Below are 15924 nucleotides of genomic sequence, written 5' to 3' on the forward strand. Positions count from 1 at the left end.
GACATCATACATAATCAAATCCACTTACTTTGCATACACAGCTTCTCTTTGGGGCTTCTCAGGTGATGCTAGTGGTAAAGAACCCTCCTGCCAGTGCAGGAGATGTAAGAGACGTGGGTTTGATCCCTGGGTCAGGAAGATCCCATGGAGGAGGGCACAGCAAAACCTCTCCAGTATTCCTGCCTTGAGAATCCCATGGACAGAGGAGCCTGGCAGGCTACAGTCCATAGGGTCGCAAAGAGTCAGACATGACTGAAGCGACTTAGCACAAACGCTAATTAGGAAGAAGTCACATTTTAGGGGTAAGATTGGTGCCATTGGGAGGGAGGGTTAGGTCACTGGTTATCTCTAGACTTTGCTTTCTCCCGTACACGACATTTCTGTTGCGAGATTAATTGTTCCTACAACTTACCTGTGATTCTTCCTCCTGCTTCCAGGATAGGATGCTGTGTTTACAAATAGACAGGTCCTCCCTGCTCCTGTTCTCTGGCTGCAGCCTGAAGTCCCAGGGGAACCTCTACAGACCCCAGCCCCTTTTCTGTTGAGGTGTAAGGGCCAAGGTCACACTAATCCCATGTGGGTACATCCTCTTGCAAAGCCCCGTATGGTATTGGTGCCACAGACCCCAAACCTCAGGAAACTAACCTGCTTCCTGTGCTGCGTGGCCTAGCTCTCTTGTGAAGTTTGACAGGTATCTGAGGTGAGGTCACCTAACCCAGGGGTCTGGCCTGATGCTCATGGGCTGAAAGCTGAGTATAAGGTGCTGCAGTGACAGGGGTGGGGGTTTCAGTCCTTGTTTGGAAATGTATGAAAAGTAGGTACTTGTGCTTAGTCATGTCCAACTCTTTGGTACTTATGCTTAGTCGTGTCCAACTCTTTGCAATCCTTTGGACTGTAGCCTGCCAGACTCCTCTGTCCATGGAATTCTCAAGGCAAGGATACTGGAGTGAGTAGCCATTTTCATCCGTGTATGAAAAATATCTGCTTAATTCTGCCCCTGCTGGCTCACTTCAGTTCCAATACTTCTCTTTCATGACCACAATTTTAAAAAATCCTGTGGTCAGAAAAACTCTGCAAATATCAAGGGTTTCCACTCATGATCCTTGTCTTGATTAAGTAGCTGCTGCAGTTCCAAACTCATGCCACCCTCTAGTGAGGGGACTATTAGGCTCGGCCGTGTGTCTGCATAGGAGCGCCGACCTGCCACCCCCAGCGATGGGAGTGGCCCTGCCCTGTGCCTGGCCCCTCTCCCCTCAAGTGCACGCAGCTGCCAGGGGTCTCCATCTGTATCTTTCCACCCCTGGACCAGCCTCAGGATAGTATGGTGAGCAGCACAGACTGACCTCCACAAATGGCCTCCAACTCCTTCTCATATTTGATGTCTTCAAGTTTTAAGCGAGTTGCAGTTAGGGAGGCAGAACTATTTTCTCCACCATCACCATCTTTCTATTTAGAAATCAAGTGTCCTGAAAATTCAGCATGGTCCAGGAGTGTTTTTAACCTCGGCTCTTCAGCTAGTTAGCCCTTGAAAACCCCTTGGACTTCCGAGAGGCCCATCTTCATGCGTGTGTTCTCTGAGCTCCACAGCACTTCCAGTGTCCACTCTCCAGACACTGATTCCATCACCTCCCAGCCGTGGGCCTCAGTGTCTCCTCCATCAGATGGAGGCACATGTCACACTTGCACTACAGATTGATATGGCAATGAAATGACTTCTGGTATGTTGGGAACCTAAAACTGTGCTCAGCACAGAGTCAGCTTCAAACACATTTGTTTTCTATCATTACTCTTATCATTATTGTCATTATCTTTTCTGCCCCCTGAGAGGCAGTGAGCCCTGACGTGACCCTGATCCAGTCTCTCAAGTTGCAGAGAGAAACTGTGCATTTCCCATCAATTTCTCAGCCGCAAGCATTGGAAGCTCTTCTCTATTTAAACCTATCCCTGAAATCAAATCCAGGGCACCTTGAATTTGGATCATAATGAAATGCAACCATTAACCTCATTGTTCCCTGTTTCGAAATCAACACAGATCCTAACTTCCAAACATAAACTGCATTATCAGGACACCTCAGGATTCTGATTCAGGCTGTAGAGTCAATAAGGAACACCCTTGATTTCAGGAGAATAATCCCCCTGAAGTCTCCCCACCAAGGTGGACACCAGGTTGTTAGGTGTCGACCCCTCTTGATGTAACAGCAACTCTCCAGTCTTGGAGGGAGAACATTCCCACCACACCTGTTCTTCCCAGAACACGCCCACCACACCTGTACTTCCTGTTCTAATTCCCTTTCTCTCCCTGTGCACCAGGGAACAGCTGAGCTCTGAACTCTCTGCTGGAACCTCGTTTCTCCCCTCAGGTTGTCTAGTCCAGTGCAGACACTGGCAGTGACGCTGGCTGGGGTACAAGGACCTTCTCACCTAACTGGTGCCATCTGACCACAGCACCCAGCACAGAGAGCGTTTCTCCAGCTGTTGTGAATAATAACCTCCAAGGTCTGTATGAGCTACTTTACTCACAATGGTTCTGTGGCACTACATATACACGGGAGTGTTTCTCACTCAGGTCTGTTCTCCAGCTCTCTGGACAACAGTTTGGTGTTCTGCAATTCAGTTCTATTACTGCTGACCCCAGAGGTTAAGGGCTCAGTCCTGCGGCACTGCCCCTACTTCAAACTCCAATCCAAAGCCTTAAGTTGCCATCTGCACTTTAGACAAATCAGCTGTCAACCAGGGGCTTCCAAATCTCCCCTTCAGGTTTGGAAACTGTCTAGAAAGACGCACACAACTTAGGAAGACACTTCACTTACATAACATGGCTGCAGATGAGCAGCCATGGGGGCGGTTCCTGTAGATGTTCAGAGCAGGAACTTCTGTCCCTGGGGGACTGGTAGGCCAGACTCCTGTCTCATGGGTGTGTTTTCCAACTGAGAACTGATCAACTCCACTGCTGGAGGGTTACTATGGAGACTTCACTGTGCAGATGTGATTGTTGAAAACACTGGCTTTTACAGATTGATTTGGTCTCATCCCCCTGTCTCCTCCCTAAAGGTCAGGGTGCTGAAACTCAACTTCTAATCAAGCCTTGACTTTCTGGTGACCTACCCCATTCTGTGGGGCAACTGGCCACCAGCCAGCTCATTAACCCACAAACTACACCCTCACCACTCTGGAAACTTCAAGAGTTACAGAAGCTGCATGTCAGGAACTGGGCACAAAGACCAATATTTTCATTACATCACATCAGGAGAGGTTGATCTGCCCTGGAGAGAGGACCAGAGTGATGGCCCCAGGAGGGTGGAGATTCCTCCGCCCTGTGCTGATGGCCGTGGCCCACATCCCAGGAGGCCCAGGCCTCAGTGCTTCATCCTTCCCCACCAGAGGTGTGCATGCCATATCCACATGCCCAGGCTTCAGACAATGCTAACAGTGTAAGGGGTTTACAGGGCCTCCGCCAGCTCCTCCTGCTGCTCCCAGCAAACACACCTGGTGACCAGGGTCCTGCCATTTTAGGAAATCTTTCACCCTCTACACCTGCCTCCATGGGCTTCTCATCCACCACAGCTAGTTCACAAACAGGAGTAAAACTTTAAACAGCAAAGGAACTTTTTAATGAATCTTAGGCAGCTCAGACAATCTTCAAAAGGCCAGGGAATCAAGTTTAGAAGGTTTCCCATTGGGAGTAAGGCCTGGAACCACACTGGAGAAATGGCCTATTTGGGTCCACTGGCCTGTGGTCACCTGGCCCAGAATGAGAAACATCTAGAAACCAAGCTCTGAGCTTACAGCTAAGAGGCACATTTATCCTCCTCGAGTCCTCAGATTCTTGCTCTCTGACCAGCACTAATCACATCAATGGAGATGGACTTGGAAGTTCTTCATGTCCCCCCAAACCCAAGATGGACTAGCAGGGTACAGGTTACCAACTCTGCTCAGAACTTGTAAGGCTCCACTGCTGGGGGCAAGATACTACTGCTTCTTATCTGCTTCCTCCATAAAATCTGTTGTTCAGTCAATAAGCCATCTCTGATACTTTGCAACCCCATGAACTGAAGCATGCCAGGCTTCCCTGTCCTTCACTCTTTCCTGGAGTTTGCTCAAATTCATATCCATTGAGTCAATGATAACATCTCATCCTCTGTCACTCCCTTCTCATCCTGCCCTCAATCTTTCCCAGCATCAGATTCCAGTGAACCGGCTCTTCACATCAGGTGGCAAAAATATTGGAGCTTCTGCTTCAGCATCACTCCTTCCAATCACTCCTTAATTTCCTTTAGGATTGACTGGTTTGATCTCCTTGCTGTCCAGGGGATTCTAAGAGTCTTCTCCAGCACCACAGTTTGAAAGCATCAATTCTTGATCACTCAGCCTTCTTAATGGTCCAACTCTCACATTCGTACATGACTATTGGAAAAAAAAGTATAGTTTTGACTATACGGACTTTTGTTGGCAAAGTGATGTCTCTGCTTTTTAATATTCTGTCTAGGTTTGTCATAGTTTTTCTTCCAAGGAGCAACTGTCTTTTCATTTCATGGCTGCAGTCATTGTGCCTTATCTGATCACAACAAGAAAACTGCTTCTTATCAGCAGTGAATTAGCAGACAGCCATATGCTGTCATCAGCTCTTGTTGCTCATCCCCGGGTACCAACTTTATAGTGGAAGTTCCAGAGTTCTCCCTCCTGGCACTGGAGGAAATTTCCTCTGCTGACTGAGTTCTGAATGACCCACCTTCAAAGATGAAGGTGAAGCAGAAATACTCACCAACATATAAATATTTCAAGGCAGAGGGAAATAGAGAAACAACTGTGGTATTTGCCCAATACACAGTGGTGATGGTGTGGCCCACGGGACAGACTGATCGAAAGCATCTCACAAGGGTCACTTGGATCGGTTGTCCCCAGATGTCATGGAAACACATTCATTTAACAAGTATTAGTTACATCTTACAGATATTATACAAGAAATGTCAGGAGTAAACCTTTCAATGGAAAATGATCCTTCGTGGTATTTTTCAAGCGTTGATACTTGGTGATGAAACACAGATGTGCGGATTGACTGGAGACGGGAAGATGGCACCTTTAACAAATCACAGAGACGGGAATATGGCATTTTTAATAAATCATAGGAAGAGTTATGGCATTTGAAATGAAAATTGAAGTTCATCTAAATTACTTTATTTTCCATAAAATAGAGTAATGCCTCCCTACTTAGTTTTATAGCCATGTTATGAAGTAGGTACTTCATTATGATTTCATAAATCATGCTATGGAAATCCTTGCCACCGTGCCTTGTAAATACACTTTTGATAGACATGACTGTTCTGTGAAGGTCTCACTCTGTTAACATTGATGGTTCTGAGCTTTGTTCACGTACTGGATGCTTTAGGACAAGATAAGGTTGCATATATTACATTTCTAATTATTTTCCAAAGTCTTTTAATTTAAAGGGAATCCCAGAAGTTATGCAAATATCTAGTTTCTGACATTTCTCTGACATTAAACTGAAAATCCATTGAGTTAAAAATTTCCACTGTTTTTAAAAATTATTCCCTCCAGGAAGCTGAACAAATGAATTATTAAAATTTACCTCTGCCACCCATCTCCCATAAACATGGGGAAAATGAATTCACTTTACCGTGTGGTGTCCTGTGATGGTTTACTTGTTTCCTGTGTGTATACACGATGCTGTTAGGAATAGTGTCACTTATAATTCCTGTTAAATGTGTACACATGTATGTGCACATATGTGCAAAGAAAGCATGAAGCACTCAGTCTCACACTGTGAAATATTCAAGGGTGAGGTTAGGAATTCTTCCTTCTGGTTCAGAGAGTTGAAGCAATGGAGCTGAGGATGAGGTGAACTTCAGGGAGTCTAAGAACAGCCCCTCACTCTATGGTCATTTATTCGGCAGGATATTAATTTCAGTTTTCTGGTATCATCAATAAGATTGAGATGAAAAGGTGATCTGTTTGAGATCTTCTGACAATTTCTTAATGAGTCAGAATTTTATGACTTTTCCTTAGCTGAGCAGGAAACCTCTGTACACCTGGAGATATCTGGATGGTTGCAGAACCCAGACAAATAGTAGGTGACTGTCTGGCCAGACTGAGAGCCCCTTATCAGGGATGAAGCTCAAGAATGTGAAAACACGTTCCACCATCATTGGTGTCTTTGGACAGGACCTCTTTCCTGAAGACTTCTAACAGCACAGTTTTATCAATAAAACACTTTCCTGAGCACTGATGTTATATGTACATCTTATAAATGGACTACCATGCCAGTACATTTTGTTGATAATAAAACATCCATGGATCTGATAGAATAAATACATAACTATATGTATTTCCTGTTACTCGTAGTCATTTTGTGTGTCCCTGGGGTATTCAATTGGATTGGAAACCATCACTGTAGGATATTTTGCAGTCTTCATCTAAGATTTATGTGACCAGTTCATAGTACAGTATATTATGTTAAGCAAATAATACATTTTTTTCTTGATTGAACACATTTTTCTCAACTCTATGCCCATCTCTTGAAAAGTAAACATACCTAATTATCTTCAGAAGATAAGTGCTGCTGTTGAAGGGTTTACACACATCATAGGAGTCTTGGGAAAAAAGGAAATACAATCTCAAGAGTCGTTGTGCTTCACTCTAATTATTCCATTTTAAAGTCATGAGACAAGCCTGTGTAAACAAACCATAGCAGATGAGAATGGCATAAATAGGAAACACATTTTGACATATTTTCATGATGACCATTCGATACTCACATCAGGGGGTTTTTGTTTGTTTGTTTTTCCAAAATCTCTTTGGAAACAAATTAGTTCAATATTTTTTTCAGTCAATTCAGAATATAAAGTTATGAAGTGCTGCCCAATTCTTTTAGAAACAATGAATAAAATTATAGTAGAATTTCAAGTATGTGATATTTCAAAGGCCATTTTAATTCCTAACACCTTACTTAGATTTCAATGATTAAAAACAAGATTAAGTTTCTGAGATTTTACATCTAAGAAGGGACAGTTGATTTCTTCTCCAGAATTTGTCACTGCCCAGACTCTGCTGGTCCCGCTATGAGCACAGCGTCCACTGCACAAGCAGGACCTCTGTCCTGCTGGGTCTCTTTCCTTGTTGTTGTTCGGTTGCTCAGTTTTATCTGACTCTTTTGCGACCCCATGGATTATAACCCACCAGGGTCCTCTATTCACCAGATTCCCAGGCACAAATACTGGAGTGGGTTGCCATTTCCTTCTCCAGCAGATCTTCCTGACCCAGGAATCAAACCCATGTCTCCTGCATTGCAGGCAGATTCCTTACCACTGAGCCACCTTGGAAGCCCCAATCATGACATCTGCATGGTTGTCTCATTAGAAATAGAAAAAAGAAAGTCCTGACTGATCCTTGAAGATGCAGCTTTAGGTAATGCAGAGCAGAGTGCATCTCCAGGCGTGCACAGCTCCCCAGGGCTGCATCTTCCCTCATGGCCATCCTGACCCTGGCCTCCACTGCCTGTCTTGGCAAACCCAGCCTTCTTTGTGATTTGACAGCAGGGTTATTCCCAACACCTCCAGCTCGTACACAAGATTGTGAGGTATCTTCTCTATATGGATTCAATTTTTAAAACCTCTGTCAGCTAGAAACACATATGACTAAAATGAGGGTTAAATTATTGTGGTCCTTGCTGCATCTTTGGGAGCCAAGTGCACCCCGCATCATATGCTCCCCTGAGTGATGGGTGAAAGCGACTGAGGTAGGGCTGTCTGAGCCACTGAGAGTCCCAAGGTTGGAGCTGCGTGGCATGTGGTGATCCCCATAATTTTGCCTCCTCAGAAAGTTAGAAATGCTATAAAGCAGATTTTTAGAGTAGAAACCAAGCTTAAGATATATATATTTTTTTTTTCTGCTCAATATGAGGCTGGTATTCGTTTCTCCTGGGTGCTCTGACTTCTCTCTCTGCATATATTGCTAAACAAATATAGGCTCTGAATTGCATTAGGCACAAGCAAATTTGACTTAAAATCAGAGTTTAAAGGAGAGTCAAGATTTTACATTTTGTTTTTCTGAATGCTTTGGTTATCTTTCGTGCCATTTTATCATACCATGCTACCATTTACTACGTACTTGTAGATTTTGATTCGCATCTAATTTCAAAATCTTAGAAGCATTAGAGAGGCTGAGTTTTGGCAGAAAACATTCTGTAACTGATCAAATTAAATGACCCGTCATGAAAGGTCACTGTAAGAAGAACAAACATCTACCTCACCATGTTCTAGACTGTAAAGTAGACAGATTTAAGCTGATATTTCCACTGTAATATTTGAAAAATATAGTCAGTGGGGTAGGTGCATTTTGAACCAGAGGAGTTATTTTTAATATAAATACATTGTATATTAATTTTTCTAAATAGAGGAGGCTAATGTTTGCTATTAGATATATAATTGGCCTGTATTCCATTGGGTTTCCTACTTGTATCAGTAATTTTCCTCTCTGCTGTTGCTATATATACACATACATATTCTTTTAATGCTGAAACGGTGTGAACATGCAAATTACAAAGAGCGAGCCTCATTTAGTCATACATAATTAAACATTTCAAGCTTAGCATGGATAATCTGTCTTGCCCACAAAGGCACAAACGATTTCCCAGCTCTCCAAGCAGTGCTGACTGGTATGCAGTTGTGAGCTGTCAGTAAAACACACTGGAGCTCTAGCAGCCTCAGCATGGGGGTGTCACAGGTGACAACTGGCACCAAGCGGCCTTCCTGGTTGTCAAGGTGGTGCAACAAAAGACAGTCATCATATGTCACCAGCTATGGTGACATAAACATGGAACTGCTGTGTATCAGGTGGAAAATGTCATCTTAAAACATCTGATAATTTGATTCAACCAGTATTGACTTCATAAGTGGTCTATGGGGATATGCATTTTCCATGGTTGACCTCAGAATAAAATAAAAATTTTATGTTCAAAGTTACATATAATTGTTTCAAATGTTAAAGTTAAGGTAATTGTTTCAGAATAAATTATGTTTTTAGGATAGGTAATTTAAAATTCTATTTGTAGAAGCTCAAGAATGAAGTTTCGGGATCCGATGGGGACTCAATGCTGTGCACGTGGTGCACGGCTCAGAGCCATCTCGTTCTGTGAGAAGCGCAGCTGACTCTGTCTTAGCCTGCAAACGCGGTAAGGAGTCCCTCCTGGCTAGTCCTTCCTTCTAGGGAAGTGAGCACTGGGGTTTCAGAGGCAAACACTGGAGAGGATGTGGAGAAAAGGGAGACTTTGTGCACTGTTGGTGGGAATGGAAATTCTAGAAAGCAGTGTGGAGGTTCCTCAAAAACTACAAATCGAACTACCCTAGCTTCCAGCAATTCAACTCCTATTAATCCAAAGAAACAAAAACACTAGTGAGAAAAGATACATGTACCCTTATTGTTCATGTGTGTGGTGCGGTACTATGTGTAGTCGCTCAGTCGTGTCCAACTTTTTTCAACCCCATGGACTGTACTGGAGTGGATTTTCATGCTCTCCTCCAGGGGATCTTCCCAACCCAAGGATCAAACCCAAGTATCTCACACTGCAGGCAGATTCTTTACCATCTGAGTCACCCGGGAAGCCCCTATGGCAGCATTATTTACAATAGCCAAGACATGGAAGCAAAGTATCCATCAGATGAATGGATAAAGATGTAGTATTCACGCACATCGGAATATTATTCAGCTATTAAAAAAAAAGGCAATGAAATCTTTCCATTTGTGACAACATAGACCTAGAGGGTGTGACGCTAAGTGCAATAGGGTGTGACGCTAAGTGCAATAAGTCAGAGAAAGACAAATACTGTGTGATTTCCCTCACACATGGAATCTAAAAAACACGCGAACAAACAGAACAAACCAGAAACAGACTCATAGACACAGAGAACAGACAGGTGGTCACCAGAAGGTAACCACCTTCAGTCAAGGTAAAGGGTGAAATAGGTGAGAGAGACTAAGAGGTACAAATTTCCAGTTACAAAATAAATGAAAGTAAACGTCACAGGAATGAAATGTAGAACATAGGAAACAGAGTCGTAATAATGTAAAAATCTCTATGGTGAAAGACTAGACTCGTCTGGTAATCATTCTATAATGCAGAGAAATATTGGATCACTGTGTTGTGTACTTGAAATTAACATAGAATTGTAAGTCACTGTACTGCTGCGTCGCTTCAGTCATGTCCGACTCTGTGCGACCCCACAGACGGCAGCCCATCAGGCTCCCCCATCCCTGGGATTCTCCAGGCAAGAACACTGGAGTGGGTTGCCATTTCCTTCTCCAATGCAGGAAAGTGAAAAGTGAAAGTGAAGTCGCTCAGTTGTGTCCGACTCTTTGTGACCCCATGGACTGCAGCCTACCAGGCTCCTCTGTCCATGGGAGTTTCCAGGCAAGAGTACTGGAGTGGGGTGCCATTGCCTTCTCCGAATAAGTAAGTAGTAAATAAAAAAATATAAATGTATGCATTGGGAGGAAATACATCAAAATGTTAAATGGTTATCTCTGGGGGGGTGCAGATTATGATTAAATTTAATATGTATTGGCTGTAAAATTAGAAAGAAAATAATAAGTGTCATTAAAAATGAAAAGAAAAACCCTGAATCTCTGAAAAAGAATCCATATAGATGGTTTAAGTTTAGTGGTAAAATCAAGCAGACCTGGGCTTACATGTTATTTCCAAAATGTGACCCCCGTGTCAGCTTTGGAAATGCATTCAATTTCTAACTCTTGGTTCCTCATCAGGAAAATGGAGAATAATCATATTAAAGCATTTGTCACAGGACCTGAATCACGGTGATAATGCTATGTAAATGCTTAGTGTTTTGTTAGAAGGAGATTTTCAATGTTTTGGTCTCAATTTTATGTAAGAAAAATGGGAAGACGTGGAACGATTCTGAGAAACTATGGAGAGCATTAACTTCCACTGATTTCCCCTGAATTTGAGTCACTGAAAGAGGATCGTGGGCAGACAGCACCATCATTCAAGATACCAGGGGACGTGATGACGGAATCCAAAGGGGAAAGGAAAGATACCATGAAAACTCTGGAGGCAATTGACACAAACTAGACCAGCTTAGCAGATATTAGAACCTGTAATGCTGACTTGCACAAACAAATAAGGTTAGAGAAACCAAGTCTGACTGTCAAAGGAAAAGTAAAGCTTGATATGATTTTAGAAAATGTAAAGTTAGATACAGACTAGGAAATAGTATCAGTAAAGAAATTTTTTGGGATATTTGCACTAAAATAAGGAGACTTAGATCCGTAAGTGTTAGTCGCTCAGTCAAGTCCGACTCTTTGTGACCCCATGGACTGTAGCCTGCCAGTCTCCATCTCCACTGTCCACGGAGTTCTCCAGGCAAGAATCCTGGAGTGGGGTGCAATTCCCTCCTCCAGGGGATCTTCCCGACCCAGGGATGGAACCTGGGTCTTCAGCATTGCAGGTGGATTCTTTATCATCTGAGCCACCATAGAGTCCTTTTGTAAATACACAATGTGCACATTTAGGAATACTGATTTACTTGTTTGGCAAAACAAATTTTGAAGGCAAAAATCATACATGAAAATATGAAAGATCATACCTACTTAAGATTCTAAGACTGTTTTTGTTGCAGTGATCTTTGGTAGCTGGTCCTCAGTGGAGCTCCAGCAGAAACCCAATGAAAAGAGCAGAGGCAGGTGCAGAGACAGGGTCCCAGGTCAGAGTGCAAGCTGTTCCAGTTAGCCACTGAGAAGCCGTTTTAGTTTCCTAGGGCAGCCGGAGTGAAGTACCACAGACTGGGTGGCTTAAACAACAGAAAGTTATTTTCTCAGAGTCCTGAAGGTAAGAAGTCCAAGATCAAGGTGTCAGCAGGATAGCTGTCTCCTCACCCTCTCTCTTGGGTGTGCAAATGTCCAAAGCGCCCTTGGGTCTTCACACGGTCTTCCCTCTGTCCTTATGTCCTTATGTCCTAACGTACTTTTCTCAAAAGCACACACAGCTGCTACCAGATTAGGGCCCACTCTCATGATCTAATTTAAACTCCTGTTTCACAGGGCCTCCCAGGTGGCACTAGTGGTAAAGAATCTGCCTGCCAATGCAGGAGACAGAGATGTGGGTTCAATCCCTGGCTGGGGAAGATTCCTTGAAGCAGGAAATGGCAACCCACTGGGGTATTCTTGCCTGGAGGTAATCCCATGGACAAAGGAGCCTGGTGGGTTACAGTGCATGGGGTCACAGTTGGACGTGAGCACCTGAGCACCACCACCATCTCTTTCAAGACCTTGTCTACAAGTACAGTCACATTCCAAGATACTGGGGGTCACTGCTTCAATATATGAATTTGTGGGGACACAATTCATCACATACCAGATGCTGTTTATTTTTACTTTGGGATAAAGATAAGGATGGTTACCAGGTGTGTGGCACAAAGACACTGCTAGATATAAAGGAAGCCGTCTATGCTGTGGCTTGTGACAGATGCCCCATGTAAGTGGCACCTCCGTGATTAAGGCACACTCGGCTGAGGACATGTTGTCAGCCTGGGACATGTGCTTCCACACAATTCATGTCTTCTTGACCTCAGAGGCAGCATACATATAGTCTTTTTTTGATTGTTTATTTTGTTTTGTTTTTATGGAATGTAGATTTCTGAAGCATTTCAAAAAGGCTTAGAAACTTCACAGCGAATCTCCTCAAAATAGTAGTTCCAGGGTGATGCAATTTGCCGAGATAACACGGGACTCAAGTGGAGGTGAATTTCACAGCAGTGGAGCTGATTTCAGTTTTGGGGAAAGAACCTGTGAAAGGTTCCTGAGACGATGAGTAACTCAACTCCTGGTAAGAAACTAGAACCACAAGGGTGCCCGGGGAAGTCGCATCTCAGTGTAACAGCTGAATTAAAAGCCCAGGACTCGATGAGAGAATGTCAACAAAGCATCTCCCCAGAAGAAAGCAAAAGAGGCTCCCCAAGGCTGCACCGGAGTGGGGAGCTCAGAACAAGGGCCATTGTAAGTACCTTAATTGTCATTTGTTATTCACAGTTCTTTGAAAATAAAAATCTTTACAGTTCAACAGCAGCAAACATACTGATTGGAACTTTTCACATTGCAATTAGAGTAAAAGCCATTGAGATGTGTTCATGGGGACACTTGAAGCAGAATTTATGCAAAAGAGATCAATTTTTAAAACTAGAGTGAGTCAGGATAAAATCTGTTGGGGAGGTACTGAAATCACTCAGGGGTGCTTAGTATCATGGAGAAGGGTAGATGCAGTCTAACTCTCAGCCACTTTTCAGTTGAGCAGATATTTATAACAATCTCATGATGAATTTGCACGTTTAGTACATCTTTAAAAATTTGCATTTGTATTTGCTTTCATCTAAAACTAACATCTTAAGTGTATAATTTTGAGCAAACTGACCGCTGTGGTGATCTTCCTGTGGCAATTATTTCCTCTGGATGTCAGGCTCCAGGGTGAGTGAGAGCTGATTCTGACTCTGTTTGTACATGCACACATGCATGTACACACATGTGTGCCACACACTTATGGGCATGCATGCATGCACACACACATGGGAGCACTGAGCTTGAAATAAGTACCATTTAAATCAGACAAAAAATTAGTGACATCTGTAAAATAACAGATTAAAAGCTGATCATTCCATTCCCACTCTGTAGAAACAAAAGCTAAACCAGCCTCGCACCCTCTATGCCCTGTTCTGATCTCTCAAATACAGCCTTGGCATCTCAGGAACATGACTCTGGGTCTCATGCAGGGAAGGAGAATACATCAGAATAAATGAACCAACTCTCCAAGGGAAAATTCAATTCTGTGACCAAACAGTAGTGAATCTTATGTTTGAAAACAAAATTCTACTTTTCTATTAAAATCTGAATTGATGATTCTATCTTTCCTGAGAGTAGTCCAGGACGTGTTATTGGTTCTGTAATTTCTATATCCTGCTCCAACACCCTGGATAGCCCTCCATCCTGGGTTGTCTTCACCTGAACAGGAAGCGCCACATAACCATGGAGCAGGAAGCCTCATGTTCAAATGTCAACTGTGTCTTCTGATCACATCCTATGCCATACCACGCACTCCACTTTGTTACTGACAATAAATAACATCCCACATGGTATTGATTTATGTTCAGGAAAGCCGGGTTTAATAAATTTCGATCTGGAAAAGATGAGAGAGGATAAGGAAATAGATTGTTTTATTTCTCTAACCAGCAAAGTTCACTTGTAGAAGACATAAAAAACTGTGTTTGTGAGGCTTAAAATAATTTCATATTCTATTGCTTTTGAAAGCTGAGCTTTTTTTAGCTACCAAAAGGACTACAAAAATGCAATATGTCAAAACACTGAGGAAACAAAGAAATAAGGGAAAATGAGAATACAAAAGAGGTTCCCTTTGCTGCTAAGTACTTTTAATGAGAGGAAAGAGACCTTCTGAAAGAATAGCCTGGTTCATAGACTATTAAAACACTTGCTGTTTTTAAAATGTTATTTCATAGATTAAGAACAGAGATAGAAAATATTAACTGTCCTGATTAGATTTCAGAAATGACACATATGTGAAAATTATCCAGGGACTTTTACACCTCTTCAATATTTTCTTTCAAAATATTCAAAGGGACTTGAAAAATTATACATATATATGATATATGTATAATATAGAATTTTTATATTCTCTAATAGTAAATACTGATACTTCCCCATGGTTACCCATATACATTTAAATCAGATCTGTTGCTAAATAACCATTATTACATTTTCTCTGGGTGGCATAAAAGTGTACTCATTTAAGAATAGTATCTGCACAACTGTGAAATATTTTAATATTTTAAAAATAAAAAAATCAGCACTGGAAATCAACACTGAAGAATAAAAGTAAGTTGTTAGTAGTTTAAGTTTGGTGTAATCCTAGGAGAATGGGTAGTCATTGCTAAGTTGAGAAAATATTCAATTATTTACAATGAGATTCTTTTGAAAATTGAGATATAATTAACATATACTATTGTGTATGCTTAAGGTCTACAAGATGTTGATTAGATGCACTTATATACTGCAGTATGATTGCCATCTTCGTGTTAGCTAGCATTCTGTTAGGACATATAACTATTATTTCTTATACATCACAATGTATATATACATATATCAGATCAGATCAGATCAGATCAGTCGCTCAGTCGTGTCCGACTCTTTGCGATCCCATGAATCGCAGCACGCCAGGCCTCCCTGTCCAACACCAACTCCCGGAGTTCACTGAGACTCACGTCCATCAAGTCAGTGATGCCATCCAGCCATCTCATCCTCTGTCGTCCCCTTCTCCTCCTGCCCCCAATCCCTCCCAGCATCAGAGTCTTTTCCAATGAGTCAACTCTTTGCATGAGGTGGCCAAAGGACTGGAGTTTCAGCTTTAGCATCATTCCTTCCAAAGAAATCCCAGGGCTGATCTCCTTCAGAATGGACTGGTTGGATCTCCTTGCAGTCCAAGGGACTCTCAGGAGTCTTCTCCAACACCACAGTTCAAAAGCATCAATTCTTCGGCGCTCAGCCTTCTTCACAGTCCAACTCTCAGGGTTGGCATATATATATATATACACACACTACATGTATGCTTAGTTATTTTCTATAAGATGTTATGAGAAAATTTTCAAAGGAGAAAGCAAAAGCTCCAAAAAGAACTTTCAAAAATTGGAAAACTGTGGTTGTAGATACAAACATCATTTCTTCAGTCTCTAGTGGAAATTTATTGCTTGTTTCAGTTGTCAACTGAGAATTCTACATCCGATTGAAAAGAAATGAAGGCAAAATAAAGACCTTTTCGGCTGAATAAAACCTAAGAAAAATCTTCATCAGCAAACAAGATGCACACACACACACAAAAAAAGCTAAAGGAAGTTC

Source organism: Bos grunniens, chromosome 14, assembly GCF_055505025.1.
Source record: "Bos grunniens cultivar Pamir isolate PY7600 chromosome 14, Bosgru_T2T1.0, whole genome shotgun sequence".
Lineage (NCBI taxonomy): Eukaryota > Metazoa > Chordata > Mammalia > Artiodactyla > Bovidae > Bos > Bos grunniens.